At 37.8% G+C, this 18415-nt stretch overlaps 1 protein-coding gene across 1 annotated transcript in view; it reads right to left on the bottom strand.

Annotated features, from left to right (window-relative positions):
* The window catches only part of PMFBP1 (polyamine modulated factor 1 binding protein 1), a 172282-nt gene that overhangs the window by 133952 nt on the left and 19915 nt on the right, over positions 1–18415 (bottom strand). Inside the window, exons 2-3 of the mRNA XM_031458165.2 lie at positions 8873–8946; positions 8066–8247 (exon numbers count right to left, since the gene is read on the bottom strand). The gene's annotated coding sequence lies outside the window, so the exon portion shown is untranslated. The remainder of the gene's footprint in view (positions 1–8065; positions 8248–8872; positions 8947–18415) is intronic.

The raw sequence follows: 18415 nt of genomic DNA on the forward strand, positions 1-18415 counted from the left end.
AGGTATTGAGGACACTGTCTTGAACAGGTAGACACAGGGTCTTCTCTCATGGGGTTTCTGGTGAACTTGGGAGACCTGGGCTTAAGAGGAAGAGCTAAGATGGTTAAGAAGAAAAACTAAGATGTGCATAGCTGGACACTGTCCAGCATCCATTAGGTGCTTGATAACTGCTTGCTAAATGAAGAAATTGTAGGTAGGGTAAAAAGCAAAGAGAAGGAGCTAAACATTATTGACTTCCATGTCCCAGATTCCATGCTAGGTCCTTTCTATTATGTTATGTAACTCAGCAAGGGATGAACAGTCAAAGTCAAGGTCAGAGCCTGGTATATGTCTTCCAAGACAGTCCCTTTCATGGTACACACGTGGGAAACAGTGTTGTTTAATGGAAAAATCCTAAGACTAGGTGTCCATAAAATTTGGACGTTAGTAATGATTCCATCATTTATAAATAGTATAGTCTTACAAGTCTGCTATCCGCTCTGAGCCTCAGTTTCCACATTTGTAATTTGGGGATGATAATACCTCCCTCCCAGGGTGGCTAAGAGGATTTGATGAGACGGTGAATGTGAAAGAGCTTTGATTATAAATAAGATCCTGCTCCGTGTTAAAGGAAAGTCAAGTTTTACCCAGTCTACTTCTTAAGAATTCAGTTTGTTTCTAAACAGTGCAGTTGATATGGTTTCAACAATGCTAACAACATCAGAAACAATAGTAAGGTTGTCCTGGAAGTTATCAAAATGGTATTTGGAGACATTTATATCGGAAAGATACTTACAGTAAGCCAAAGTTCATTCAAGGTGATTATTTGCCCTGAACTTATCAAGTATTTGGGTAAATTACTGATATCCCAATAGTTACGCACTTAGGTGGATATAATCAGATTCTTTTCTTATAAATAAATCTCTTGCCCCTTCAGCATGTCTATGAATTCTTCATATAAATTCAAATTAGGAGCAACCAAGAGAATAATATTTTAGATTCTAACTGAATAAAGAACTATCCTATTTAATAACAGTATAGTTTTAAATGTACTTTCCCTAATCAGCATTTGAACAGTTAAAATGAAAATTGTGTATAACTATATTCCTAGTAATCCATTGTTCTTTTAGTTGTAATAAGAGGTTAAGTATCACCTATGTTTAATTTTATTCTCTTACTTTTAAATCTTTTTTGTGCTCTAATTGTATCTTGGTCTGTGACATCTCCTGTGTCAAAATCTGTGAATTCTCTAATTTTCTTTCCTCTCCCCAGATCATTAGTGAGATGGTTATATTAAACCAAAGTGGGCAACAGTCTTCAGCGTTGTGCTGGACGTTTCCCACCTAAATATGAGGGACCACCATTTGTCATTACTCTTTGTTTATGGTCCTTCAGCCAATTCTCAATCTATGTGACCATGCACATATTCTACCCAATTTGAATTAATTTTGTAAGTGGAAATTCATGGAGCAGTGTATCAAATGCTTTAGTAAAATCCATATATATTACCTCTAGTGCATTCCCTTCACCCATTAATCTCATAATACGATTTAAAAGAGTGATCACATTTGTCTGGAATGATTTGTCCTTTATCCATCCTAAAGCTGCCTCGTGCTCTTGGCTGGCTCCATTATACTCTGCATACTCTCAGTTTTTCCCTCTTCACATTTGATTCATTATATTACTAGACACAAAGATTACAATTTAATAGATGATAACTACTGAGAACAATTATGAAAATATTTACAATTTTATGCTTTAAAAATATTTTTCTATTTTGAAAATATTTACAATTTTCAAATAGTCTTTAAAATGTGGATTATTGAAAATACCTTCTATTGACCATTAAATTCATATGCAAATTGCTTTATGCAATCTCTTTATTTCAAGCTGTGATTCTGTTAACAATCTAGTTGCTTCGTTTCTCTTAAATAAGTTTTTTTGCAAAGTATAGTATAGTATTTAAGCTGTCTTTCCCATTCTGCTTGTTTAAATTGTGTTTCCAAAGCTGTATTTTCCTTTCCGTCTGGGAGACTGCATTGCATAAATTAAAGGTGATTATAAATAACAAATTCTTGCTGTAATTCTAATATAACCATATCAACTATGAATGCCTATATTTATTTGCAAAACAAGCCTTAGCAAATGTTTTTCTATGTGTATCTAGAGCAATTTGCCAGCCTGCTAAAAATATTTCTCACCTTTTAGATCTGGGTAGGCTTTTCTCCTGAAGAGCTCAAGGATTATGTGCCAAATCAATAAATTTAAGGTAACAGTTAACTTAAAATACAAAATGTTTCAAAGAGTAAGGAAAATGAGAATGAGAGGAATAATAATGAGAGAGAATAATAATAAAATCAGGGAGACACAGGTATGTAACAGTTTAAAGAGCATGTAGTAAGCAATGTATCTTTCGATTAGAGACAAGAATATCAGTTAAGGCTATGTGGGAACTTCCTTTCAAAAGGTGAAGAGGCTCAAATATGATTTGATGCTTTGAGACTAAATCTTTGACCCATAGTTCCAATGCAAGCCACTTCTCCCTATCTATTGTCAGAGTCATTGTCCAATCTTTTATCTTTGCTCCACCAACACTCCATCTAGGAATAAAGGATTCAGAATACTGCTTTTTCAACTTTCTGCTCCAGTGGGTGAAGGTAGGTGAATGTTGAAATAAGGGTCAGGTCCACAAGAATATTTAGGCATCTGCTCCGTGGACAGCCACCAATGACCCTGATAAGATACCTCTTATAAGATACATGCAGTGCACATGGCTCAGTTTTCAGTGTCTTACTAAATGATGGAATGAAATGAGTTTTATCCAAGTCCGGATCTTAGGACTTTATATTAACTCAGAATCAATTTTGTAATCTAAATTTTTGGTTGACTAGTGTACTTCAGTAAGATATTCTATAGAGGTGTATCAAAAGACACTGAAATGGTAATCAAAGACTCAGATTCAACATGCACTTATGCACAAAAATACTGAATGGAAAACAGCAACTAGACAATAAAAATGGCTATAAATTTTTTTCCAATTGTATCTCCACTTTGATCTCTATCCTCTTCTTCCCGCAATAAACAAGTCCATTGTAGATCAAAATCAACTTGTACCCAAGAAATATGCAGCCTCACACTGTTATGTAAATACCCATTCATTTGGGTAGGGATGGCAAGTATTTATTACTGGGAAAGAAGAGGTATATAAAACATTAAGTCAATATGCATGAATAAATGCTGATTTTTATGTGACCTTAATATTGAGATGTTGAGTACATGTCTGATAGTGTACCTTTTCATGCATAAGCATCTATGCTTACCCTGCACAAAGCATTTGTGCTAAGAACTTGAGGCTTTTAGTATTAGTGTTCTATTTTTCAAGGAAATCTTAATAATCTTTTCAAGCACATATAGTTTTAGGGGGAATTTACACATTTGTATATGTGTCTTAAAATAAAAATCATTTTTCTTGGCTTTTTTAATTTGACTGATAAAGCCCTAAAAGTTCAAGGTGTGAAGAAACTCCTTCCTCTGCATGTCCCTATGGACTCTATCCCTTGTCTGTACTAATGAGAATCTAAAAGAAAAGAAACAGGTCTGAAACTGGGATATTATTGTTATTACTAGATCCTTAATATGGGATTATGACTTTTTAGGAGGTTATAAATTAAGAGTTGCACTAAAAGGGAAGTAGAACAGTGTTTACATGACCATCTTTACTGCCTGGGATATGAAGGTTCCATTGATGGAAAAATTGACTCAAGCAAACATTCAAGGCACTGACTTTAATTTTTTGTTAATTCTAACTTTCTGTGATTTATGGCTCCCTTGTCTTTGAATTTTCCTTCCTCCTCCTTTTCAATACCTAGTGATCCCCTGCCATGTGCCAGATATTGTGCTAGGTGGTGTTGACATAAGCCATGACCCATGCCCTTAAGAATGTGCACTTTTTTGGAGGGACAGACAAGTAAGTTGATGTAGACCATGTATTGTGCAAAGTGTCAGGTTGGAGAGGTTGTGGGTACTCTTGGGGCACAGAAGAGTGGCAGCTAACTCCATCTGGGGGAAGGCTGGTGAAGTTCTTTAGAAGAGAGGATGCCACAGTTGAGTTTTGAAAAATGAGTAGGAACTAGCTAGAGTAGGGTGGCCTAACTTGGCATCCACTGATTCCTAAAGAGTCCATGGATAAAGTTCAGTGGGTCTGTGACCTTGGATGGGGAAAAAAAGATTATACCTTTATTTTCACTAATATTGAACCACAATTTACCATTTCCTTCAATTATAACTGTAGGAAACAAACCACAGTAATATTAACAGTACCAGTAACAATGTCAGCAATAGAAGTCACAGCTATTTTCATATCACAGCCATTTCATGTATTGTTGTAGGTAATCTCAAAATATCTCATTCTTATCAATACCTTAAAATACAGTTTTGGACCCACCACTGGAACTATCAACATGTTAATAAAAAGTATATGCATCACATAAAAATTAGTTTCAATATTTAATTGATTTTAATATTTTGATAACTGAATTTCAATATAAATTGATTTCCTTTGTAATTCTATATATTTTATTTTACACATTTAAGAGCATTATTCTGAGAAGGGGTCTGTAGGCTTTAGGTCTATCGCAGACTGGCAGTGGGATTCATGGCACAGAAAAGGTTAAGAATCCCTGAATGGGTGAGAAGGTTGGGGGAAGGAGCCGTGCTTATTTCAGGAAGAGGAAAAGTTTATGCTTGACTTTAAGGACTTCATCTTGATGCTTCAAATTATAAATAATGTTTCTTTCAAAGCAAATGTTGGTAGATATGAAGGCTAAATACGTGCACAATGGTTTTATGAAATACTGTGAAATATAGTGAATAATATATATACACTATGTTTTCGTAGGGACATGTTTCTGGGGAGCAAACCTATTGATTAGGCATATTAATAACTCACAGAGTTTCCGAGCATAACAAAGAAGGTCTGTCATGACATTAGATTCTGCAGCTAGTTGTGGTGTGATAAATGCCATACAAAGATTCCTGAAATACTTCTTTGCATGAGTAGAATGCTAATGATCAATTAAGATCAACTAACATTTGCCTTATATGCATGTTAGTGGTTGTAACAGGTGCTGGAAATACAGGATATGCTAAAATTGTATCAGATATTAACAGGCAGCAACAGGCAGCTTTGGAAAGAGCACTTTCCAAAGGAGTCCACAGCCTCAGGTCCCGGCCAAGTCTGGCACTAATACCTGTGTCACATTGTGCATGTTTATTATCGGCAAAATGAAATAATGACTCTTGCTCTAACTTGTCTCATAAGTTTGCTCTAAGGATCAAATGAGTATGTCAAGATGCTTAGAAAGGCTTGAAATATAATACATATATTATTTCACAGAACTAACAGTGAAAAGCAATATCATATTTTATGTTATAAATATAGGAACAATAGTGGAATATTTCTATACTTACATTATAAAATATATTGAATGTAAAACCTATTAGGAAAATGAGATTGAAAAATGTATCATTATGTATAAAACATAAAATGAAAATAAAGCATATGAATATATCTATAACTTAGAGGTTAAATTCCTACAGGACTGAAGACTTTGAAGCTTGTTACCTAAGCCACTAGGCTATTCCATAATAAAATCATTTCCCTGTGGGTGGCAACAAGCTTTCAAATATGACCTGTAGGAACAGTAGCACAAGACAGCAATGAATTTATGTATGTGCTATTTAGATTTAGTGGCACTAAGATCACAAGAAAGCACATTTAATTAGTGGAGTGCATTCAATTCTAAAATTTAGATCACTTTCTCCAAATAAGCTTGTTCTTCAGAGAAATCACGCAAGTACATGTTGACAAATATTGCAAACAATGAGAGAAAGACACCAATCTCAGGGTTTTTTTTTTCTAAAAAAAATCCACTCTTTTTAATTATGCTTTTCATTATAACCTAGCAGAGAAGGGTTTAAGTACCAGCCTGAGTCTTGTATTCTCTAGGTCAATGTTGAAAGTTTATTTCTACAGTAAAATACACCTTTCACATTCTGGGTGTTGCCATATAAATCAAACAAAGAGAACTACATTCCAATTCTCTCCATTACCACAGAAGCATACAAGCTACTAACCAGAACAGTCTTCCATTTTTAGCTTGAAGTGTTTTTCAACCTCAAGTATGCTTAGAAACATTCTTAAGCCAAGGCTACTGTGATTATACCTATTAGACTTTTATTCTATATAAATTATTGAGCCAAATGGAGTCCAAAACACTGACCCTTGACTGCCAATTGGAATAATCCTTAACCCTCAATCATTTGCTAAAGGAGACAAATGAGCTAGAATTGAGTTCTGAAACTACCACCTCTGAATAAAAAGAAAAAAAAAACAGGAAAGCTTAATATGCATCTGGGAAAGACACAGTTAATGCAAATGATGGAGAAATGTGGGGGATTGCTCTAACCTGCTTACATTCATTGCTTCCCCAGTACAGATACCTGCACAGAGACACACAGATATATGTTTATTAACTCACACGAGTGGACCAGAGTGACTGAACATTCTAAAATGAGGAGAAGCAAAACCCAATGAATTCTCCCCACATCTTAGACAGTGCATACACACCCACTAACACACACCCTCGACAAGCATAAGATCCAGAAGTCCTTAAACAATTTTGTAGGCATCAATTACAAATTAATGAAATCTGCTGAGGGCAGAAACACAAAGACACACAGTTCAAGATTTAAGCACTGAAGCAAGGAAGACACCTGATAGAAGAAGTCAGAAGTTCCAAAAACTGAAAAGATTGTATCCTGGACACCAAAGCAGATGTTTAGGGACCACAGCAAATGATTTCAAAGACTGTTGTCCCTACCACCCAAATTTCTGAAAATTAAATCCGAATGGTTCCAGTCCCCTCTAAGGCTATCTGTTCTTGCAGCGGACAAAGCTTTGGTCAACGGTCTTGTTCTTGCTGGCTGGCTTTAAAGGTTTTGCTCCCAAATAAGTCCTCAGCATCCTTTCTTTTCCCATTCTCTCTGGTAAGAGATGCTCTGTTCACTTCATGTGAGCTTAAATTTATAAGGTACTGAGAAATAAGAGTATGGGGCCCTTCAAATTGTCCTCCTAGATTTAACACTGCAAGCGAGGCAGCACAGGGTCTTGGCATTGGTTAACACATTTGTGCCATAAAGCTGTTTGTTACTAGAACCAATCTGATGCCCCAGTGAAAGCAAGAACAAAGCAACAACTAAAGAAGTCTTCCCAACACCACCCCCACCCCACAAATAGCCCATTCCTTCTGAGTCCAGGTTCCTGAATGCACATAAAACTGTCGCCTTGACGGGGGAGAGCGGCACTCGTTCCTCAGCTGGAGGCTGCATTCAGAAAGAATGGATTTTTCCTGGCTTCTGATAGTCTGAGACATTGTGACTGTCACTCAGAGGGTGAGCAAAACAGGGTTCAAAATAGAGAATGAGATGCATAGAGATGCAGGAGAGTGGGAAAAGCACATGGAGTAGGGAGAGGGAAGAGACTGATATCAAATCCTACCCTGGAATGGGCCACTCTCCCTGTGCCTGTAAGAGGCTCCTAGGCTATTTTAATTATAAATATTTATATCCATGGAAGCAAATTCAGAAGGATTTATGTCTCAGGGGAGTGCAGATCAATAGATCTGAGCAAACCTCATCTCCAGGCTGACCACTTAACACTGTTATCACCGATTAGGGCTGCATGGCCCTCTGGGAGGGTGTCGGTTCTCCTCTAGTCCTCTGTAGGTCCACCCCATTCTTGGCCCCAAGAGGAAATCAATAACAGGATGCAGGGATCGATACTCAGGACATCTGCTTGGCTGCAGTGGCTCACCTTAGGAGCGGAGTTTGGTTAGCCTTCATCTATCCCGCAAACTCCCATTCTTCCCTCACAACCCCTTGGTCTGCCCAGATCTGCTGGGGGCATCCCGGTTTTGATCTTTAGCTCATTAACTGAAATCAGCAGAAATGCTGCTGACTCTCTCAAGTAAAGAAAGACAGACTTGGTTATCATTTGCCTCACTTTCTAAAAAGTGAGGAAACTTACCAGACCTCAAGGATTGGGTCATTTCCTGCCTCGTGGCCCGTGGCGTGCTTCCTGCTGCCGAATGTCTGGCTACCAAGTTCTTTCGGAGCGGCTGGAGCTGGCTGGGTTTCTGTTCCAGGTCTGCCTGCGTCTCCCTATGCTTGGTCTGCAGTTGATAGATCCTCTGCTCCTGAAGCATCCAGCTATTGACCCGCCCAGGGAAAGAAAGAAAAAAATGGAAAAAAAATCAATTAATACTAAACAGCTTAACAAAACCCTGCATAGCACAGGCCCGAAGCTTACAGGATAGGAGTTGGTGTGATCTCAGTGGCAACAGTGGTTGTGGGGACAGGCGCAGCCAACTAGAAAAGCTGATGTTCCAGGGACAGGAAGCCAATATGGTAGGCGTGATCACACACACATGCACACAGACACGCGCGCGCGCGCACACACACACACACACACACACATACACACACGGCAGCTTGCTCTGACATGCCCTATCAGGGAGCAAAGAGGACAGTGCAGGTACATGTTCATTGTGAGCTGATGGAAGGAGACCCATTTACCAAAACAGAAGAAGGACTGAAACCAAACTCATAGAAAGGGTGGGTATTTTTCTATTTTTCTGAGTTCTTGAGGGGTCGGGGGGTGGAAGAGGAGTGGAAAGAGAGGAGAAATTGTTTTGTTCTGAGAAGGTAATACCATATAAGTATTGCAGGAGTGTTACCCAGGCATTTCTTCGTGCGTCTCCCTAGCACACACCACATGCAGACACACATGAAGCTTTTTTTTTAAGGGGGGGGCAAAAATGGGGGAGCACCATACCTCAGCTGCCAGGCCCTTTCTCTTCTGCAGGAGCTGGCTTTGAAGGCTCAGGATTTTGCATCTCGCTGTTCCAGCTGTAAAGAGTTTACATAGGGAGGGAGCAAGGAAGGATCATGAATGTCAACCAATGAGCAATTAGCATGACAAGACTAAAGTATTGATCCACTAAAGCTCACTGCACCGCTGTAGCCCCAGAGGTAGAGCGGCTCCCCTGTCACTAACTCTGACAGTGCATCTCAGAAGCCTGTAATGTAGGGCTGCTTACTTTTGTAGCCCTGGTCTCGTCTCAGGTCAAGGGAGGGTGGCACCATCATCTGCAGCCCTCAGGGGGTCCCCATCCCTGGGCAGAAAGCAGAGGAGAATGTATAAAGAATGGAAAGATTTTGGCTGTCCTACTTCATTTATTTTTTAAAAATACAGCTCCCTCCCGATGGCACCAGGCAGTTCTATGTATTGATTGGAGAAGGGCTAGGGCGAAATCCTGGCCTGACAGCTGGGGCTGGAACTAGCGTGGTTTACCATTCTGCATGGTCAGGGGCAAACTGTCTTTGTAGTACCAACTTCTGGCCAATTCAGATACATACTTTCTGGGCACATTTTACTCATTTTAAACACTAAGTGGGGAGGGGAAAAAGTGCTATTCACTAAAGAGGCACTCTTATTTCTAGATATAAGGCTATAATACATCAAAAGAGAAAATGCTGGAGTCTGGGGACTTGGCAAACACGGTGTTCAGATGACACTAGCCTGGTGAGGCATTACCCCTGTAAGGTTCTCCATACTCCATTGATTTCTTCCTTTGTTACTCTCAACCATATTCACACTAACTTTTCTTCTACTTTTCCCCCTACCCATTCCATGCCTTCACGAATTCACTTCTTAAATTGCTTTTCAACTTTGTCCCCATATTTTTCTTTAAAGATCCACTAGGAGCCCATCTCGTCCACAAAATCTTCCAAGTAGTGGTGCTCACTTATTCTTATGTGAGCTTCTAAAAGGTGCCCTAAACTTCCCTATCATGATGAGCAATACGGCTAAGGTCTCCATATGCAAAGAATTTGGAGACCAGCTGAATCAATGAGCTATCCATTGACAACAAAACCATTCATCCATCTTCCACCCTCCATCATCTGTCCATTCTCCATCCATTCATTCATCCATTTGTAGATTCATTCAGTCTGTGTTTATTGAGAACTTTCTTTTGCTAGAAACTAGTCTTAGCTGAAAATACAATGGTGTGGCAAAGAGTTGAGTGTTTGTTGATAACCATTTTCTCCTCTTCTTCCCAGATACATAGATAATCTGTATTTCCCAGCTTTTTGGTAACAGGGCTTGTGACTGAGTTCTGTCCAATGGAATGTTGGGGGAGGTGATGCATGGCCTGGCCCATAAAAGCCTCCCACATGCTCCTTTGTTCTCTTTTCCTTCCACTGTGACCTTGATGGTAACATGTTGAAGATGATGGTATGATCTGGGTCTCTGGAGTCCAGGTGGAGAAGACTATGTCATAGTGTTAAGTTATTGAGATTTTAGGGTTTCTTCTACATTTGTGTGAAGGTAGCCGCTAGTGTTACTAATAAAAATAGTGAACAAGAACAGACATAGTACCTGCCTTCACAGAACTTGCAGCCCAGTGGGTGAGAGAGATATTAAATAAATAATTACAAAAATAAATATAAAAGGACAACTGTGATCATTATAATAAAGGAGAGGGTATCTGAGACAATGTATGCATGTATCAGACAACTAGACATTTACTAGACAACAGCAATTGCACATTTATGTTGAGATCTGAGGGGTGAGTGACCTGGAGGAACATGAGGATGTTCCAGGAAGAGGAAATAGTATGTGTAAACTTGCTATGGTAAGAAGGAGTAGGTATATTATAGGAATGAAAAGAACCCTGGTGTAAGCAGAATACAGGGAATGAGTGGGGATATGGTACAATATGAGGATGAGGAAGTAGGTAAGGCCCATTCAGGGCCTTGTAGTTTATGAATTTTAGTTTCCATCCTAAAATCATTGGGAAGCCATACCAGTTTTAAGCAAGACTGGTAACAAAAATCATATTTCTATGTTGAAAAGTTCTCCCTGGCTGCAGCATGAAGAATGAATTGATAGTTCTACTTATTTCCAGCTATATGGTGGAACAGATAACCCGAAAACACTTCCACCAAAAATGTTAAGATGTTCCAGATAAAACAGAACATACATTCTTTTAAATAAATGGCTAAGCTTGCAAGTAAACCCCCCAAGTTCCAGGTACAAAGAGGGACTGAAATGAGAACAATAAGCCATGGGACGTGCATCTGCCTTGAGGGGCACTGTCCAGTCTCAGTGACCACGGGGATTAGGTTTTAACATCCATATGGGGATGAGGCCCATGAAATTTAGGAATGTGGAACTGATATTCTCCACATAAAACTGGGACCCTTAAAAGGATGGCCTAGGGAAAATAAATCCATCTGTTGTCATAGGATGTTTGTCTTTTCCTGATCCATGGGTAGGAAAAAATTCTCCCCTGAGAAGTTTTGAGTATGCTTTACAGGTTTGGGGATTTATATTTACTACCCACCAAGTTTAGAAGCTCCTAAGTTGAAGAAATAGAACTAAACTTTGTCTCAAGTTAGTAATATCCTGTGGCATTTGGCAGGAGCAAATCCAAAAATACTCTGGAGGGCCACAGCTTCATATAGGTCATCTAGGATTCTTGTAGAGAAAGCCCTGCCAAAGATGTGCCCACACATTACAAAACTGAAAGTCATGAGTGAGAGTAGTAGACAAAGCAAACAGCAGATTCAGACCTCTGAGAACTTCAGGTGATAGAACAATCTGGTAGAGGCTGCAAAATAAGTATGTGTCAAGTGCTTAGAGACATAAAAGAAGGTATCAAATTCATAAAAAAATAGCAAAGACTTTATGAAAAAAGAAAATGAACTGGAGAGGGGTAAGAATAATGCATCAAGATCAAGAATGTGACTTTGTTATCAAATGTGCAGGACTCTTGGTACTTATGAGGGATTAGCAAGTAGTCATTTTATCTTTTCCTTTTCTCTCCTTATGTTAAACATGTTATTTATATAAGACAAACCTTTCACTTGCTTTGTTAGTGACATCTAAAATGTATGGGCATAATGACTGCCCCAAAGCCAGGAAGTATTTTCCATATTTGAGACCGATGATCAGCTCATAAGACATCCTCTCTGCTACGACTGCTGTAATGTCTCATAAGGGAGAATATTATCTGTGTGATTTCTTTGCTTCTTTGCACTTTTCAGCTCAGTGTTCTCTTTCCAGCTGGGCACAAATTGAGGACACTGGCCTTTTCAATGATGGACAAAGAGTCATAATGTGAGGGAGGTGGCAAGCATCAAAGGAAAGCTCAAAATAAGGAAGGCTCATTATTTTATCAGGAACTTTTTTTTTCTTGCTACTATTTCAAAAATTATTTCTATGCCTCACAAAAGAACCAGGAATAAGTAATGTAATAACATCAAGAGGTTACCAGGTCAGTCTGAGCTGGTGCTCTGGATGAACCAGTGTTGTTTCACAAATCCCCAGATGTTCCTTTATGGACCCAGGCTTGATCTACTACGGTAAGGGATTTCAGTAGTGAAGAGACTTAGATGGAACTAGATGATTCCAAGTGTGATGAAATCAGGTCAATTTCACTCACCTGTGTCTTGTTGGACACTGATCATCATCACTGTCATAATTACCTTTTATTGAAGTTTAGCCACCTGCTAGACCACATATTATTTGATTTACCATCAGAAAACCTCTGTAGAGTGGGCATTAATATCCACACTCCTCCGATGACAGATACAAAAAAATGAAATCATCTACAATTTCTCATTTTATATTAGAACCAGCATACAATATTCTTTTAGCCTTTCTTAGCAGGTTTAGATAGAAGCAAAATCATTGACAGCCCTAAGAAAAACAGAAATAGGGAATTTCTTTCTCCATGTGCTTTCAAAGAAGGTGGTGTTCTGAGCAGCCAAAATAAGACAATTCAACTCAACTACATTTGTCTCTCACCTAGTAGCAAATGCAGATTTACCCTAATGTGGGAGAGATATTTGGAAAATGATTTATAGAATTTGGTGTACAAATTTAATCAGGGCTGTTTATGACGAAAAGAGTCAAGGCTGTTTATCTGAGCCATTTTTTCTCTCTCACCCCAACGTCCCATCTATCCACAAGGTTTCCTGATTGTCTTTTCAGAGGTGTCCTGGTCTATCTACATCAATACCTCAAGACCATTGTAGTTTAAACCACCATCATATTATCCCCAGAAACATTGTAATGGGCCTGCCTGCCTCCACTCACATCTTGGGATCAGTTTTCCCCACAGCAGCCAGGGAAATCTTTTACAAATTAAATCATATAATGCTACTCCCTCTCTTAAATTCCTCTAAGAACTTCCATTGCACTTTGACACATCCCCTACCTCTTTGCCATGGTCTGCCGCACCCTACAGGATTTGGCCTTGCACACTTCTCCCTGTGGCTCTCTCAGTTGGAGTCACCAGACCACCTTTCTGACCCAGAAACCCTTCAACCAGACTGGTATGCTGGTTGCTCAGTGCTCTCCTTTGCCTGGAAAGCTCTGTCCCCAGATCTTCATGGGGATGCTCCTCTTATCCTTTAGGTGTTATCTCAAATATCACCTTCTCAGAGAGCACCTATCTCAGAGGCCACTCCCTGTCACCTTACCCTGTTCTGTTCTGTTGCTTTTCAACACCGGATCTCAATTACCAAGAACGGTGTCTGGCACATGGACATTCAGTAATATTTACAAGAATGAATAAATGAGTTCCATGTCTTCACTGACACCTACTGACAATCATGACAGAATAAATGAGATACTTGATGACTAAGAAAAGTTATTATTAATAAGTCAGCCTTGCCAATTTTCTCAAGGTAGTTAATAATTTATGTAAGGAAATTAGAAGAAATAATATCTTTTTATTAATATTATTGCTGTAGGTGGAAAGAGGCTCATAAAAATAGAAGTCTGGGCTAGTGACTATTTGGGTTTACTATTTACAAAGTTGCAGTAATAATAATTAAAGGTACATTTATATAGTATTTTCTACTATAAACAGCACTTTTGCACATACTAACTCATCTTTTTTGATAACAATTTTATGAAGGAGACAAGTATTATTCTCCGCATTTTACTGATAAGAAAATTGCTAAGAGCCTTTTAGCTAGTACATATCCAGTCACAACATGGTTTGGTAAACCTGAAAACTCAAAGGTCTACCTTAAGAGGATATTTTGGAATCATGGAAGTTTTGGTTTCAAAGATGGAGAGCAATTTTGCTTCAGGATTAATTCTACTTTGAGTCTCACTCATGTCTTACTTAGATGATATTTAGATGATTTTCTGGACTTTTTTATATCACATTATAACTTACTATATAATCACACATTTTTCTTTTCATATTTCCTATCTGTGTTCATCGAAGAGTGTAAGCTGCATGAGCTCAGGGGTTTTTGTCTGTCATGTCTCTCATGCTCCTAAAATAGTCCCTGATACTAAGTATTTTGCTCAATTAAAATGTATTAAAGCCAAGAATAAACATGATAACTCAATTTCTTGTTCATTTTCACTAATTCAGCTACTCTAAACTTACGCTTTGATTCTTTCTTCTGGTGTTAATGTTTCCAATAAAAGCCCTACCAAAAAAAAAAAAAGGCTATTTTCATTTATGGAATACTTGGAAAAAGGACAGATGGAGTACACAGAGAGAAAACTTTTGTTTAGGGTGGTATATTAAGTTCCTGTAGAGTGGTTTGTTTGTTTCCTATAGGATGGTGTGCTTGTTGTAACAAATTACCACAATCTAGGTGGCTTAAAACAACAGAAATCTATTCTCTCACAATTCAGGAGGCTAGAAGCTCAAAGTCAAGGTGCTGGCAAGGCCACTAGAGGAGGGTCTTTCCTTGCCTCTTCCTACTTTCTGGTGGCTCCTGGCAGTCCTTGGCTTGTAGCAGCATCACTCTAATATCTGCCTTTGTCTTCATATGGTCTTCTTTCCTTTGAGTCTGTATGCTCTCTGTTCTTCTTATAAGGACATTAGTCATTGGATTTAGGGCCCAGGCTAATATAGTTTAACTTCATCTTAATTTAACCGATGAAAAGACCCTGTTTCCAAAAAAGGTCACATCCTGAGATTCTGGGCAGACATGATACTGGGGGGACACTATTCAACCCACTATAGACGGGCAGTATCAAACTGTCAATGCCCCTCCTTCCTGTTCACCCTCAGCTTCTGTATGTTCTTTAAAAGAGTGGGTATTCCTGTATTTTCTCCTTGCATTTTGCTCTCTCCTGCCTGTGACTTATACCCCCTGGCTCTTATTCCAGTTCCCCATCCCTTCCACCTAGATATTTCTTTAACATTCTATGTGGATGAATCACACACGTGCACATTATGAATCTGTGCAATGTAAAGCACAACTTGGTTTTTATTAGAATCTTTTCTAGGCTATGAATCCTAATGATGTTCCCAAAGTCAGATAATTAGTACATTTGAGCTAGGAGCATGATAATTATTAGGTTAAAGAGTAAATAGCTAGTGATTCCAGACTGAAGTAAAGAAAGGCTGCAGGAACAGTTCACCTATAACGATAACAAATCATAGAGTTCCTGTTAGTAGTTTATGTAACTAGGATTGTTTCAGTACAGGATTTGAGGTTCACAGCCTTTGTGATGTTCTTTCTCATACTAAAGGAAAGTGTACTTAAAAGACAATGCCTTATTTTAGAATCTCTTAGTACTGGTCCATTTTGAGGCACAAGTCCTACTTCAAGAATGTTTACATAATGTCTATCATCACTGTTGTTATTTATATATAGCAGCATCTCATGTTCACAGATACTGTGGTTTTAAAGATCTCTCCTGTCAACTATTTAATTTCCTTGCCCTGGTTATAGAGGAGGACTCATACCTGAAAGAACCATTTGTGTTTTCTTTGCTTGCAGCTTGAACTAGCTTATTGTCTTACTGAATGATTATAAACAGATCCTGCTGATAAAAGGAGACTCTTGTATTGTTGAAGATTTTTTTTTTTAACCTTCTTGGATATTAGTCCTTAAAATCCTGTCTCCATTTCTTCTTGAAGGGAAATTAGAAAGAAAATATTTCAAAATTATGCCTTGCACATAGTAAGAATTCAATCAATATTGATTCATTTGGAAATTCAAAGCAATATTTTCATCCAAGTTTTACACTGGAGGAATAAAAACAAATGATATTCATGTTTATTGTGTTTAGTGATGGAAAAGTGGTGTTGGGACAACACCCAATAATGCACCAAAATAAATTCCAGATAAATTTAAAATGTAAAAGTAAAACCAAAAAATTACTAGAAAAAAAAGAAAGAATTAAAAAAAATATTAAAGTGAGAAACCCAGGAGTCATAATATAAGGATTCATAACTTCATAATAATAAAAACAAAACAAATGAGGTATCACCTCACACCAGTCAGAATGGGCATCATTCAAAAGTCCACAAATGACAAATGCTGGAGAGGCTGTGGAGAAAAGAGAACCCTCCTACACTGCTGGTGGGAATGCAGTTTGGTGCAGCCACTGTGGAAAACAGTATGGAGATTCCTCAAGAAACTAAAAATAGACTTACCAGATGAGCCAGCAATCCCACTCCTGGGCATATATCAAGAAGGAACCCTACTTCAAAAAGACATCTGCACCCCAATGTTCATAGCAGCACTATTTACAATAGCCAAGACATGGAAACAACCTAAATGTCCATCGACAGACGACTGGATAAAGAGGATGTGATATATTTATACAATGGAATATTATTCAGCCATAAAAATGACAACATAATGCCATTTGCAGCAACACGGATGTTCCTGGAGAATGTCATTCTAAGTGAAGTAAGCCAGAAAGAGAAAGAAAAATACTATATGAGATCGCTTATATGTGGAATCTAAAAAAAAAAAAACCCCAAAACCGACATAAATACAAAACAGAAACAGACTCACAGAGATAGAATACAAACTTGTGGTTGCCAAGTGGGAGGAGGGTGGGAAGGGACAGACTGGGAATTCAAAATTTGTAGATACTGACAGGCACATGCAGAATAGATAAACAAGATTATACTGTATAGCACAGGGAAATATATACAAGACCTTGTGGTAGCTCACAGCAAAAAAAATTGTGACAATGAATATATGTATATTCATGTATAACTGAAAAATTGTGCTCTACACTGGAATTTGACAAAACATTGTAAAATGACTATAACTCAATAAAAAAGTTAAAAAAACAAAAACAAAAACAAAAACAAACAAACAAAAAACAAAACAAATTTCTGTATGGCAAAAATCACCCTAAAGTTAAAAGAGATGACATTCTGCAAAGTTTTATAATTCATATCACAAATTGCTAATTTCTATAATATGTAAAAAGCTGCTATAAATCAACATATAAAAGTCCAATAATCTAAAAGAAAACAAGCATAGGAAAAGAAATAAAGTGATTTTTAAACATATAAAAATAAACAATCTCACTCAAAGTAAGAGAAATGCAAATTAAATCCTCACTAAGACACCACTTTATACTTAATATATTGGCAATATTCCAAAATTACTGACAATACAATGTACTTGTGAAGATGTGGCAAAACAAGTTTTTTCAGACATTGTTGATGGGAGTAGAAATTGGCATCAATCTCTGTGGGATGCAATTTTCCAAGATCCATTAAAATTACATGCACATACCCTTTGAGCTAGCTAGTCCAGTTCTATAAATTTATCCTACAGATATATAAAAGTCTGTAAAACTTGTAAAAGTCTATGCATTGCAGCTTTGTAATAGCAAAAGACTAGAAACTACCTGAATGTCTCTCAGTAGAAGACTGGTTAAATAAATAATGGTTTATCCAACAATGGGATATTATGATGCTGGAGAAATGATTGAGGACTTTTCTGCATAGAAATTCCTTTTCTGTAACCATTTCAGGAAAATAAAATAGGTAACAGGAGAGCTCCAGAAGGTTCATAAATATATGTAAACATGCAAAAAGAAGTGCAGAGCAGGGTGTATAGTGTGCTATTTGTGTAAAAATTTGGAGAGGAGTGTATGCATATATGTAGTTACTTGCATATGCATAAAATATCTCTAGAAGGACACACAAAAACTGGAAAGCATGGATTGCCATTGGGTAAGGGAACTGTAGGTGGGAGACACAGAAAAAGAGAATTTTCACTGTGTAGCTTTTGTACTTTTTGAATTCTAAGAATGTATCCCCTATTTAAATTAATAAAAAATAACTCTCGTACATAGGCACACACATAACCACACACATAGAGATCAAACTTCATTTGCTATCAGAGCTCAGATCCAGAAAGATAAGTAAATCCCTAGCATGCTATATTATTAGGCTACCGGGCCTTGGGAGTTAGTGACACACATGACACAATTAAGGTAAGTGGGACTCATCAGCCAAATATACCCGCCTCCTGAATTCTTAGCACTTACCATGTACTTGTTGAATGAAAAACT

Source organism: Camelus dromedarius, chromosome 9 (assembly GCF_036321535.1).
Source record: "Camelus dromedarius isolate mCamDro1 chromosome 9, mCamDro1.pat, whole genome shotgun sequence".
Classification (NCBI taxonomy): Eukaryota; Metazoa; Chordata; class Mammalia; order Artiodactyla; family Camelidae; genus Camelus; species Camelus dromedarius.